The sequence below is a fragment of the Camelus bactrianus genome, chromosome 13, assembly GCF_048773025.1.
Source record: "Camelus bactrianus isolate YW-2024 breed Bactrian camel chromosome 13, ASM4877302v1, whole genome shotgun sequence".
In the NCBI taxonomy this organism is placed as follows: Eukaryota; Metazoa; Chordata; class Mammalia; order Artiodactyla; family Camelidae; genus Camelus; species Camelus bactrianus.
The window spans coordinates 76,925,476-76,939,804 of NC_133551.1; the positions used below are offsets into that span (position 1 = coordinate 76,925,476).

Below are 14,329 nucleotides of genomic sequence, written 5' to 3' on the forward strand. Positions count from 1 at the left end.
GGTTCCCTCCCCAGCTAGGTCTCTCCGGACAACTCATCCATTACATCCTTCCTGGGACATGGACATTAAGGCTGAATCCGCTGGTCAGTGTGGGCCACCTGGAAGGTCCAGGGCCCTGAAGTTCTCTGCAGAGAGCCCTGCAGGTGGCAGCAGCCCGCCCCACACAAGTGTCAACTCCCCAAGTCCTCCCACCTGGGTCACTCGAGCATCTGTTTCCCTCCACTCCCGGCATCCAAGTACAGAGACCCACCCATCGCACCCGAGGCCCCGGCGGGTCCTGGGGTGAGAACATCACGTGTGCGTGGTCCAGCATGGAGCTTTTCAGGGTGTAAGAGTTTTCTGGTGCCTCCCAAGGACACAGTGTCACAAACAGATGTTACCTCTCTACTGAAGAGGATCCTCGTGGGGGAATTGCTAATAAATAATTCAAAGTTGGCGTGACCAGAAAACGAGCTTTCTCTTCCTGGAGGCCTCACTTTTGGGCTATTTCTGTTTGTCCTGAGGCATTCCCTTCCTGAGCCAACAGGATAAGCACCCCTGAAAAACTGGAGAAGATCCATGAACGTCATGGGACTCCCTCCATTCATTCTTTGAGCCATTGATTCAATAATCTTTTATCGAGCACCTGCTGCACGCAAGGCAGAGGCCGTTTTGACTAGCTTAGCCCTGGTGCCTGCTTTTAGGAGCAGCTGTGTTGGTGCCCATTGTTTAAAGTGGCAGCGTTCACTGTGGGTTCCGGCTTCCCATCCACCTGTGCCCAATCTGTGGCATGTGCTACAAATCTCTGAGCCAGCTTGCCTTCCCCCTAGGACTGCCAAATCAGCTTGCCAATGGGGCTGATAGCGACTTATGCCGTAGGGACCACCTTCAATCTTACCAATGAGGATGTGCCCACCAGCCTCAGTGATTGCTATTTATTCACAAGCTTCTCTGAGAGCCGACTCAGACTTTGTTGGGAGAGGGAGGTTGAAATGGATGTCCAGTCTAATGGACAACTGGGAGAGGTGGCTGCTCAGTTTTTCCTCACCCTCCCTCCATCTACACAATCCTTGCCCAGTCAAGAGATGAACATGCTGTCATGAAGTCATGAAGAGTAGGTGCTCATCCTTTGTGCTTCCCGTGATGAGAAGGAGGCTGATGTTGGTGATGGTGGTGGTGATGATGGTGATGGTAGTGATGGTGGTGATGATGGTGATGGTAGTGATGGTGGTGGTGATGGTGATGATGGTGGTGACGATGGTGATGATGATGATGGTGATGGTGGTGATGGCAGTGGTGCTCATGATGGTGGTAATGATGATGATGATACTGGTGATGGTGATGTTGATGGAAGTGGAATGATGATGATGGTGGTGATGGTGAAGATGCTGGCAATAGTGATGATGATTGTGATGGTGGTGATAACGAAGATGGTGATGATACCGAAGATGGTGATGATGATGGTGACCGTGATTATGATGATGCTGGTGGTGATAATGATGATGACAGGCGTGCTCAACAAGCATTAGCAATCGTCAGGTGTGGGCTATCCCAATTATTCCCAGCAACGACCCTCAAAGGTAGATACTGTTGTCATAAATTATGGAAGTGAAAACCATCTGGGCAAGTTTGTGGAAATTCCTTGGATCACATAGAATCTTCTGGCTCAAAAAGCAGTTGTGTTAAATGATTTTGAGCTCAGACTTTGTTCAACTCAGTTTTAACTTTGATCTGAGGTCCTCACTTTTTCCAAGGCAGAGGCTGGCAGGTCTACCCTCTACCTGCCTGGGGAGAACAAGCTTCTAAATTACAGAGGCTGGTACTTGAACCTCACTACTTCCTCCAGAGACAGACCCCTAAAAGAGAGCTCTGGGCCCCATGAGAAAAGCCTCTCAGCCATCTTGGCAGGTCACATGCCAAACTTGATGGCAAGTACTGAATTTTTGTTTCTTGGGATAAACCTGCCATCTTCTGGGCCAGGAGAATTCTCTGTGGAGGAGGGCGATGTAAGAAAGCGTGCTGAGTGGCGCCAGCAGGAGCAGGAGGGAGGGTTCAGTTGCAAGGCCAGGCCCAGCGGGAGGCACTGAGGGTCTCCGTACAGGAGCAGAGCGCTCTGTCGTCCACCCCCCAGTGTCTGCAGGGCCAGAGGAGGCCGGGCCACCAGCGGGTTCTGACCTGCCATCTCGTTACCAAGGGAATCCTTCTGTTGGGGTGAATGTCTGGTTAGCAGGCTCTTCGGAAGGTCACCTTGAGGTGACCAGTCGTATCTTAGATACCCGATTCCCTCCCACCCCCGCTGGGAGAGATGGGGAAGCACTGAGTCTCTTCTTCTGGTGGATGGAAGGATTTGAGGCCCAGAGGAGAAAACGTTTGGCTCACGGAGCCCCCTCACCGAAAACCAGAACAGAAGCCCTTTGCCGGAGGCTCTCGTGCATCTTGGAGCCCCTTGTAAAAGATCCAAACCTTCACTGGCTTTATGTCCGCCCCACCCCCAGCGCGCGCTGCCGGACACAGCATCTTACAACAGCAGCTGCGCCTCACGTTGTTAGCTCGGGAACTGAGAAGTAGAGGATAAAAAGCGAGGGGAACAGGAAGGAAGGTAACGACATAATTCCAATGCCTGCCTTGTTCTGGAGGCCCCCCTCCTGCCTCCGTGTGAAATTTCTCCCTAGGACTTGCCAAGTTCAAATTTGGAGGAAATGATACATGGGTTAATAACCAGCTAGGATCATCAGGGCGGGAATACAACGGTAACACCATGGTGATGCTCTCTGGAAAGACGTCGCCACGCCTGTCTTCACACACGTGATCGATTTAACCCGCTGCCCAGCCTGCAGAGCAAGGCGATGCTCTGCTCTGGAGTCCCGGGGACAATCAAGCATCCAACGCCAAATGAGCAAACCTGGTAATAAAGCCGGTTAGAGGCCACCTCCTTCCTGCTCCTCGCACACTTTGCTTGCAAAACAGTCCTGTGCTTCACCATCTGGCCCGTGGGCTTTGATGGGTCACTGGGCTCAGGCATGCAGAGTCAATGGTTACAGGAAGACCCCACGGACCCCACAGTCATGAGGGCTGAACGAGGACTGAGCCTTTTGACGTGTGGTAAGAGTGACATTTGCAGGAAGCAGGTTGGAGGATGGAAGCCCCACAGGGACGCCCCATCTTTCCCTCTCTTTGGGAGATCGCTCCTAAGAGGAGAGCAGAACCACTTATGAGAAGCTGTGTAGTTTCAAGTACGTCTTATCAATGAGGCTTCTCCGAATGCCAGGAGTCAAGTCCTCAACTGGGTCCCTGAGGTTTGCGTGCATCCTGGGTAGGCGAACCTTCCCCGTAAAGGGCCAGTTAGTAAACATGTTAGGCTTTGCAGGTGGTGGGTCACTCTGGTGACTTCTCACCCCTTCCATTACGGCCCAAGAGCAGCCGCAGATGATGTGCAAACCAATGGGTGTGGCTGGGTCCCAATGAAACTTTATTTATAAAAACAGCTTTGGCTTATGGGCAATGGTTTGCAGACCCTGACTTAGGTGAACAGCTGAAGGTGGAGTGACTTACCAAATAAATAAAAATGTAGAATCTACTTTGAATAGCTGGTTAAATCTGGGGCTCAAACAGCAAGCTTTTGGTTCTGTAGAACCTTCCTGCTCTACCAGCAAAGGTTTACAGTCTTTTGAGATTTTCACTGGCCACTGTCAAGGTGATTTCAAAGACAGCCAAGCCCCTGTCTTATCAAGTTGGACCATAACGACCAGCAGCGGGCAGCTCCGCCCCGCAGGGTGCGTCCATGTCAAGCCAGCTTCAGAGCAGATCCCTCTGTGTGACATGCATTAATCAGGAGTCTGGATTTTTGGAGACTGGAACTCAGGGAGAATCTTACCGATGGCATCCCACCAATGGCCCTCGAAAATATTTAGGCTCTGTGTCTATCAATTTTTTTCCATTAACGTTGAAAAGAAACCGCATTTTGTGAAAGACACAAATATTCAGATCACGGAATCTTTGTGCTGAGAGGACCTTACCCAGTGGTCTGTGGACAGGACTTCCCCCCACAAAAGGCACCGTTCTCAGGGGGACCACCTCCCACCCCCTCCCTCCTCGCTCGTTTCCCTCCACACTCGCTCCTGGGCCAATGTCCCCTCCAGCCGGATCTCCGGTGCTTATTAAACACTGCAGGCGGGGGTATCTGCGCCCGAGCCCTCGCTGACCCTGGGGGGGCCACCCTTGAACAGTGTCTACACCAGCTGTGGGGCGGCGGGGCTGTCACTGGGGTGACAGTGATGTCACTTTAAGGGAACGTGCACTCTATACTCCCAAGGAAGGGGGAAAAGTCAACAAACTTTCTCCTCTCCACTTCCAAGGTCAAGATTCTCCTCTCTGTCTTCAACCCTTGCAGCACGGAGCGAGCTGGGCGTGGAAGCTGGAGCCCCTTTCCTGACAGGTGTTATTGTTCCTGCTAATTTAGGGGTTCCTTCTGCTCCCGGCAATTGCCACTTTATACTAATGCGCTAGGAATCAGCTGCCGCCCGGATAGTGAAAAATTATACCCGGAATAATGGATGGCGACAGATGGATTACCCAGCTCGGCATCCATCAATAGGGCTTTTATGGTTATATCTGTGCTGGTTTGTGATAAGATCAGACCCTGAAGATTGATGTGGAAGTTGGTAATCTATCTCTGGGTCTCGATGAGTTTCTTATTAAATGGAGCTGAATCAACTGTCCAGGGCAGAAACCTGCCCCCCCAGGACCCTTCTCGCAGCACGGCAGGGGTGGTGTGGCACACCTGGCTGATGCCCTCGGATGGAGGCAGAAACCATGGCCCTGGAGTTTGTCGAGGCAAAGAGATGACATTTCTGTGTTTACCGTAGCTCATTTACAGAGCAGGGCTCTCGTGTGCCTGTGTTATGGAAACAAGGACCCAGTGATGGATGGATCCAAGGATGTCTGTCTCCTGGGGTTGGGGAGGTGACAGCGGGCACCCGCAGTGCAAATTCCACTGCAGAGGGACCACTCCTTCCCCGCAAACACTGCAAAATGTTGACTGCATAGTACGTCTTTGACAAATGGTCCCTGGAAAGTGGAAGCTTGCGGCATCCACTGGGAGACAGCCGAGAGGCCAGCCCCACTTCCTTGAGGAAGAGGTACCCCAAAGTTTAGGCCCATGCTGAGGCAGCTGGCTGCCTATGGGGGGTGGGGGGTAGGCTGCTGAGGGAAAATGCACCTTCTAAAACTGGGGTGTTTACCGAAAATCAAGGCCACCTGCTTTGTGGCAGGGACACAAAGGCACACAGGTTTCTGAGTGACCCTGAGAGGCCTTCCACGGGGTGAGTGATGGTGGTGCTTGGAGCCAAGACGTTGAGATGAAGTGTCCGCTCATCGGAAGTTCCCCCAGCCGAGGGCGGGACCGACCATCAGGAGAACAGAGCCTCCCCCAGGAAGGGGCTGTGCGGGCGTCTCACAGGACTCGGCTCTGTCCTGACAGCACGGGGAAGTGAGCCCTCAAGGAAGCAGCCCAGAGGGGCCTCGGAGGCAGGCAGCAGCTGCGGTCCGTGGCCGGGGAGCCGGGCCATGTGAGGCACTTCTGATTGTCAGCGGGGATGAGGGAGCCTCCTCCCCTGGCGTCTAGCGAGCAGAGGTCCTGATGCTGGCAGACATCCTGCCCGCACAGGGCGGCCCCACGAGAAGGAATGATCTGGACCCAAACGTTAAGGGTGCTGAGGTTCTCCGCTAACAGGAGAAATGTGTGACCGCAAGAAACGGGTGTTCACATCTCCAGCCCACGTCACGCCATCTGAATCGATTCACAGGGACACCATCACAGCGGCAGCATGTGGTTAGCGGGTCACAAATGTCCCGAGATTACACCCTGTGTGGCTGTAATGTGAAAAATGTGGTCCTTTCTCTGTCACCGCCCTCCTCCTCCCTCCAGCCCCGTCCACGTTAAGAGCACAGACAAGACGGGAGCGGGGGCGAGGGCGAGGGTGCAGGATGGACTCAGTGGCGGCAGATCGATCCACGTGGTGAAGTGAGTCCCGCTGGCAGTGATGCCCACGTCGTCCTCGGCGAATTAGCACAACCCCATGAAGCTCCCCGTTTCTGCAGGGAGGCTGCACAGGGCAATCGGGGAGGTTCCCAAGACTACGCTCAGGCGCAGCAGTTCCCAGGAAAGATCCACGGCACTGAATAAAGCCGTTACCCTCCACTTACGGCCCATGACAGCCAAAGCCTACAGACGAAAATCAGCACTGGGGAGAGGTGCCTGGTGCGGAGTGCAGGAGCGGCCAGGAGCTTCCCCCATCCTCGCTGACGGGGATGGTGGTGCCAACTCCCCCCAGCGACACCGGTGATGACATGCGTGGGGTATCGCCAGGCAGGGAAGCGCCCCCGAGCCTGGGTGTCCAGATCTTGTTGGGGCGTGGTGGCGCGCACATGGCTGACCTCCCACGTGGCTGGTCTCGGTCTCCCGCCGGTCCAGAGGTCAAGGAGACACAGCACCCCAAGGCCCCGCCAGAAGTCACATTGTTGGCGTAGCCGGCCTGCCCAGCCCAAGGCTCCGGATAAACAAAGACACTCTTCTCAGGAAGGACACGCCATGGCTCAGCGGTGATCTCCCAGGACGGGGACCCAAGACCTTTCTTCGAGCCAGTTTAACTCTTTACTGCACACACAACAAAGACCCAGAAAATACGAGACTCGGACCCAAGCAGTCTTGCTCCGGGGCCCAGGCCTTTAGCAGAACAGTGGTCCTCCCTCCGCAAGGGCTGGCCAGTGACCACGGGGCCCGGGTCCAGAGAGACTCTGCAGGTGAAGACGTGCGCCGCGTGCAGGGCCCACGCTGGAAGGGGAAGCTTGCAGCGCCCATGGGGGCCCGTGCTGGCTCAGGGCTCCACACGGGCCTTGGAGCTGGATGGCATCCGCCGACATCATGCTCAGCTGAAAGCTGTCCCACCCCCGGGCTGGCCACACCTGGGGGCGAGGTCCCCAGCTGAGAACCTCCTTTGCGTCGGGAGACACCGCTGAACTTGAGAACTAAGTTGTGCAGACGAGAAGACAGAGGGAGCCCGACCCTAACAGACAGACAGCGCCAGACCCCAGCAAATGCGAGTGTCTGCCAGTCCCTTCTCAGCACCATCTTCTGGGCCAGGGAGGAGGCAAGCTCTGCCCCTTCGGACCGGGGACCCTCAGGGGGGTGGGGTGTGATACACGGAGAGCCGGGGAAGCCCCCTCGCTGGCAGCAGGATTTGCTTCCTGTCATGGGGTCGAATTGTGTCCCCCTGTCCCCCGCCCCAAATGCAGATGCTGGCGTCCTGCCCCCATGGCCCCAGGAGCTCCTATGCCTTCTGCGGTTTGTGATGCTCAGGCCCCCGGGGGGGCACTGTGGCAGTGAGGGTCCCGGAGGCCCAGAGCCCCCACCCGAAGTCTGTAAGACCACTACCCACCTCCCAGCTGACTCAGAACCACGGCCGGGCTCTCCTTCTGGCCCCCCCACCCCACGCCCTTCAGCTAGCCCCCCCCACCAGGACATCACAGAGCAGGGCGGGGCCTGCACCCTGAGCCCCGATCTTCACCGCACACTCCCCCGGCCCCAAGACCGCTGACGCCGGGACAGGTGATGGGGTCTCTCTGTCGTGGGTTGAACAGGGTTCCCCCAGAATTCACATCCCCCCAGAACCTTGGAATATGACCTGATCTGGAAATCTGGACTTTACAGGTGTAATTAATCACTTAAGCATCTGGAGGCACTGTCATTCTCAACCCAGCGTCTGGTGCCCTTATAAGACACACGAGAGGAGAAGACACGGAGACGCAGGGAAGAAATCCGCATGGGGACAGGGGCAGTGATGCAGCCACCGCGGCCACCACAGCCACCGGGAGCTGGAGGCAGACATGGGAGCGGCCTCCCCCCGAGCCCCGGGAGGGAGCCCGGCCCTGCAGGCACCCGATGCTGGCTCCTGGCCTCCAGACCCGTGAGAACACATTTCTCTTATTTTATGCACTCAGCTCGGCCGCGTCTCGGGGGCTAGCTTCTCCCTCCCCGGCAGGCGCAGACCCTCCAAATCCCCGAGGGGCCAGTGAATGCAGACCCTGACTCAGCCGGCCTCCTGAGGGGCGACATCCTGTGTCTCACCTGCTCCTGGGGTCGCCGACACCGCACCCAATGCAGCAAGGCCTTGATCAGAAAACCGCGGCGTCCTGCCCACCGCCTGCCACTGGGGATAAAGTCTTACCGGCGCGCGGACACGGCCACTTGTTTCCATGTTGTCTCGGGCTGCCTCTGGGCTGCAATGGCACTGAGCCGTGTGGCCTGGAGGCCTGACGTAGTTCCTAGATGGCCCTTTATGGAAAATCTGGGGCCCCTGCCCTAGGGGACGGCTGAGAATCCCGGAGCAGGTACGGCGTGCGTGTGGCATGACCAGGGCGGGGACGGAGGGGCAGCTGGGCAGGGCGAGGGGTGACCCTCCTGGCCCTGTCCACCCTTTTCCACCTGCCTCTCGCGCTGCCTGACCGCACGGATTGGGGGTTGAGCTGCCCCTTTCAGAAAGCGGCAAAGGCTCGAAAGGGTTTCTGAACTGAATTTCATGGCTCTGAAAATGGGTCACCCACGGAGGCCAGGCTCCATCCATGTGGCTCAGACTTGCATTCAGTAACAAGAAACAACCAAGACACCGAAGGGGAACCCGGACACGTGGCTGCAGCCTGGCGCCCCGGCCTCCGCAGGCCCGGGGTCAGAGATGCCCGTTCCTGGCCCGCGTCGTTTCTGGCAGAAAGACCGGTCCCGAGGGGAACGCCGGAGCCCCCGGGGGGTGGGCCCGGGCTTCAAGGCAGCGTGTGCGCCGGGCCTTCTGGAGTGTGTCACCGGCCCCACCTCTCCCGTGCTGCTCGTGATCCCCGCCTGGAACGCGCAGGCTCGCTCACGTGCTCACGTGCACACGCACGCACGGGCACACGCACATGCACACACCCGGGCACACACGCACGCATTGAGGTTATTGCTCATCTCACTGAAGAACCAAAGCAGCTGATCCTGGGCTTTGAGCTCAGAAGCCAGTAAGGAAATGACCCATTTTCCCCTTAACTCCCAACAGCACCTGGCGACTTCAACGAAGGACGGCAGCCTGGGAAGGGGCACCGGGGCAGCCGGAACCGCCCAATGCCAAGGAGGTGGTGAGGAGGGACACGCAGCGCCCATCGGCCAGGGGTGCAGAGAGCTGAGGCCTTCTGCTGTCAGAGCGGCACGTCCCCGGGCCTGGGCCTGGCAGCTGGGGCTCTTGGTCCCACGTGTCAGCTGCCAAGTCTGTGACTGGATTACTCGCCAGCGGACCCAGCACCCGCCATCAGGACAGGGTCTAAATTTAGCCCATAAAACAGTGAATGGATCAAACCTCTGGCAGACAGCGAGGCTCTCCCCACAAAGCCTGGCTGCCCTCACTCCACACCATCCTCATGGCACCGCCTGCACATTCCCCGTCTGCAGGTCCTGTGCCAGGCGCTGCCATGGGGCTCCAGACCAGGAGGGGCAGGCACACAGTAGGTGTGTGGAGGACGGTGGCTCCCACCCGGTCTTCACAATGGCAGAACCCAGGCAGAGGCATCTCGCATGTTGCTGTTGCCATGAGAATATGCCCAGCCTTTGGTGGGGGGATGGGAGGTGGAGCAGAGCTGACAGCCTTGAACTCGGGGACAAAAGCCAGTCCCAATGAGTGACAGAATGAACCCCGGTAATTCATACAGTTGTACATCCTAAGGTTCAGTGCTGTTTGTTATGTGGCATTTCCACAGCCGTGGCTAGCTGATACACTAAGTGAAGAGGGAAAGGGATGGGTCTTCTGGGGAAAGAGGATGCGCTGTGTGGAGGATGAAGGTCAGAGATGGCTTCCTGGGAGTGTGAGGACTCAGGGCAAGAAGGCTCCACTGATGGACAGTGCAGGAGGGTCCCGGCTCCCGGTTGGGGGGGGTTCAGTTCAGAGCTCAGAGGCCCAGTCACCTTGGGGGCCACATCTCGTGCTCCCAGCCTTGCTCACTGTTCTCACATCCTGACAACCACACACAGGTGAGCCCCAGGCTCTCCCTTCAGGAACGCCAGGCTGACACTGGAATGAAGAGTGGGGACGGGGGACGGACAGAAGGGATTTGCCCTGCATTGTAGAGATAGAAGGCTTAGGGAGGTGGCTGTGGGCAGCCTGAAGGGAGGGGCCACGGTGGGTGCAGGCCCTCTGCCTCCCCAAAGACCCTTCTCGGGGTCCCCCCAAAACCAGAGTTCTGGGCCCAAATCACAACGTGTATCCTGCACTGAGGCCCCCGCAGGGGCTCGTGACGCACAAATGTGAGAATCGCCCGGGAAAGAAGCTGACTTCAGAGAGCTGGTTTCACCCCACGTTCCGCAGACATGTTGGCGTCTGCGCTCTCCTCCCCCAGAACACACGTCTGAACTGCTGAGAAGCCGCGTGTCCGTGGAGCCTGACAGGACGTGGGCTAGGAGAGGAGCCCGTCCCCGCCCCCGCCATGGGGTGCCGCTGCTTCCCCAATGCCAGCCCACTCCCTGTCGTCCCCTCCACCCTCAACAAACGTCTCTGGATGGAGAGAAGAAACTCAGCTCGGGAATCTGAGTCCAGGAGGGGCGACCCCTGTTGCCTAGTCTTGGCTGGGACAAGCTTCAGCTCCAGAGAGCCAGAGAAGCATGGTCAGGATTCCTGTCCACAAACCCCACCAGGAGCATCCAGAGCAAGGGTGCCCAGTGCCAAGCCAGCGGCCCCCGCTGAGCCAGGACAGCCATGCCTTCAGCCGTCTCTGAGCTGTTTCCTGCAGTGTGGAGCCTCTTACCTGGCTGGCTTCTCCTGGTTTGGGGCCCAGCTCTATTTTTCTGTTGAGAGTCTATTTCTCTGCATTGATGTGGCTCCTGCCCTCCATCAGGGACATGCCTTCCTGTGAGTTCTGAGCCAAACCTTCAGGGTCAAACTGAGCCTCAGGGGCGGGGTGCGGTGTCCGGCCCAGGCTCCTCGGAGCGCACAGCGCTAAGCTTGCAAACAGAGCGCGGAGGCCCAGCTGGCTGTCAGCTCTGCCTTCAAAATCCACTGGCAGTGTCAACGGAGCCAGCAGGAGGGAGATGGCTATCCCCACGTCCCATTAAAACCTCTGTGTAGCCAGAAAGTTTGGGGAAATTGCAATGCAGTTTTGACCCGGGTGGGGAGGCGGACAAGAGAACAGAGGCAAGGCGAGCGAGCCCAGCGTCAGCGGCGCGCATGGTTCCTGGATCACATTTCAAGGCTTCCTGGCGGGAAATCCTTACATCCATTCGCCTCTGCTGTCTTTATGCTGCTAACTACCTTTTTATTAAAACAATAAACAGACAAACAGCCACGCTTAAAAGACCCCAATACCACCACCCCCAGCCCCCCCAGAAGCCCCAGTGGCCCTCCCGAGGATCCTTCCCCAGCCCCTAGAAGGTACAGTGTCAAGGCTCAGAAGAAATCATGCAGGACCACCATGGAAGCCCATTTCCTCACTATGTGGCGGTGGTCTGATCCTCCCTCCCCCACCAGGATGGGAGCAGGGCTGGGCAGTGTCCTGCAGGGAGGGGCACAAGATGAGAATCACCGCTGCCACCCCCACCCCCCCACCGGGGGTAGACCCCCTGCCGGGCCAGCTGAGAAGCGTTGGTGCCCGGGCAGGGCTGGACCTGTCTCTGCATCTTGCCTCCCGGGGCTGCTGCAAGGTCAGAGCATAAAAGATCCAGGCAGTGATGGCTTTGGGATCCATCCCCATGATGCCAGGGGAGCAGGGAGGAGGGCCTGAGGGTGGGGGGCCCAGGGGAGGGCTGCGGAAAGGAAGCTGATCGGCAAACAGTGGCTCTTTGCTTTGTGGTGGGGTCCCGGCAATATTCTAACCCGTGTCTGCAAGACAGGCTTTTTCAAAGCACGAGACTGAGACCCCATCCAAGAGAACAAGCAGAAACAGACGGAAGAGTGCTCAAGTTCAGCCTGGGCGCCAGGAGCCGGGAATCCCCTGCGGGTTCAGGGCACAAAGACGGCGCTGTCCTACCACCCACCAGAGGACGGCTGCTTGGAATCAAGGGGGTGTCCGGGGGCTAGACGGCCTTCCAGAAAGACGGAAACCCAGCTTCTGGCCCACAGGAGCCTGCCCTCACTGCCTGGCCCCGGGGCGGGAGTCTGCAGACCCTTCCAGCAAAGGGCCAGCCGGTTAAGCTGAGGCTCCACGGCTCACACCGCCTCCCGCACAGCCCTTCATCCTGCCTGCAGCCCAGAAGCCGCCACAGACACAGCCGAGCAAACTGGGGGTGGGGTGGGGGGTGGCTGCCGCGTCCAAAGAAACTCCGCCCGTGGACACCGCCGTTCAGAGCTCACGTAATTTTCACAGGTTACGAAACATCATCCTCAGGATTTTGTTCAGCCATTTTACATGTGTTAATTCTCAGCTCCCACAACAACGCACACACACAGGAAACAGGCAGGGTTTGGTCTACCTCTGATCCAGAGCCTCAGACGATCTCTGCAGCTTTTCACGCATGATGTCCAGCATCTAACACAAGATTACCAGACACACCCAGGGACAGGACCAAATGGACAAAACACAAGGGAAGGAAAAAGAAAAAAACAGAAAAAGTCTCCTAGAATATCTAGGTTCTGGAGTTTTCAGGCACCGACATTCACTATTTTATTTTATTTCTTTAACAGTGGTACCGGGGATTGAACCCAGGGCCTTGTGTGTGCTGAGCATGTGCTCTACCACTGAGCGATACCCTTGCCCCGGCACCAACTTTAAAGTAACAGTGACTAATCTCTTAGAGACAACAGATGACAAGACAGAGCATTTCAAGAGAGAGCTGGGATAAATACTAGTATCTTATGTATAAATAATGCATATGAGTAATTTATGTATTTATATATGAATAATGCATCTGGCTATTTTTGAAGGAAACAGAATCTGTTCCTGCTAATCCATGTGTGATTGGCCCCGGGTAGGTCTTGCTTCCTCTTGGGGCCCTGGTTCCCCATCCACGTCATGAGGAACTGGGCTTCCATGGTGGTTCCTCCACCTGTTCTGAGCCTTGACACCGTGCCTTCGAGGGGCTGGAGAAGGACTGAGGAGGTGGCTCTGGGTCCCCACTCATGCCTTGCTGTCCCCCTTTAACTCATTCTCCATCCTGGGGGTGTGAGGGTTCACTAGAAAGAACTTTGGAAACTTTGGATGGATTCGTGCACAAGGGTCCTTCCAGCAGCAAAGATGTACAATTCTGTGAAGGGAGGAGATTCGTTTTCTCAGAGGCAAGGAAGGGATGAGCAGGAAAGGCCACAGAAGGGGACTGTTGTCTGGCCAGAATGAAGGCCACACGGCCACGGAGCCCCCGGGTCCCGACTGGCAGGAAACCTGTGCAGCGCCTTGGGCAGAGCAGGGGGCCGCTGCCACATCTGCAGCAGGACGTGTCTCCCCAGCTTCCAAGGTCTCCCTCTCCCCGGAGGACCCAGCCTTGGTCTCACGCCTTGAATTCTGCCATCAAGCTCCTGGTTTGATTGTTGTCTTTGAGACGCGAACTCTCCTTGGAAGACAAAATCATTCAGGTGGCTGTCACTGGGTGGGGGGTGGGGGGCAGGAGGTCATTTCTCAGTGACAGAAGGGATTGAGAGGAGCAAGGAGACCCTGGGTCCTGACGCACATGGTGGTGCGGGAAAGCTAGGGAAGGATGGCGGCTGACCCTCAAAAAGAGCTCCACGGCAGGAACTGGACCAGGTTCCTTCCTCCTTGGCTGGTGTCGACTCGACAGTGAGGCGGCCCAATTTGTTCCACCCCTGCTAGGTGCCCGGTGGACCACTCAGCCCTCCCAGCTCTGCAGGACGGTGAATACGGGCTCAGAGAGATTGCGCGCACGCCCCCCTGGGCCATCCTGGGAGCTCTCAGCTCTGCGATGACCGTCTCCACGCTGAGGAGGCATCACCCGAGGCATCACCTCCCACCGAGACCTCACCTCCTGCCCTCTGCTGGGATCTCCCCGGGGAAATTCTGCACCCTTCAGGCACCAAACAAACCTGTCCCTTCCTTGCCCCTCCATCTTGGCGGCCGCCACCAATCTCTTCCGCGCCTCTCCCCGGTCCTTTGATGACTGACACTCTGTGGCTTTCCCTCCAGTGTGTCTGGTGGACTTTCCTGCACCCACAAGCCCTGCTCTTTGCCCGGTGGCTCCAGGGCTAGCTCGCCCAGCCTCACGGTGGGCACTGACCACCATCTAGTGAGACAGCAGCGCCAGGGGTGGGAGGAGGGCTGGTCGCATTAGGACATGGGGCCAACAAGAGGCCGAGTCCAGGAGCCAGGCCCAGCCTCCCAGCTCCGGTGTCCAGAG

General features: G+C 57.3%; 1 protein-coding gene across 2 annotated transcripts in view; it reads right to left on the reverse strand.

The window, feature by feature from the left end:
- The window catches only part of AJAP1 (adherens junctions associated protein 1), a 111,659-nt gene that overhangs the window by 13,490 nt on the left and 83,840 nt on the right, over positions 1-14,329 (reverse strand). The gene's annotated exons all lie outside the window — the stretch shown is intronic.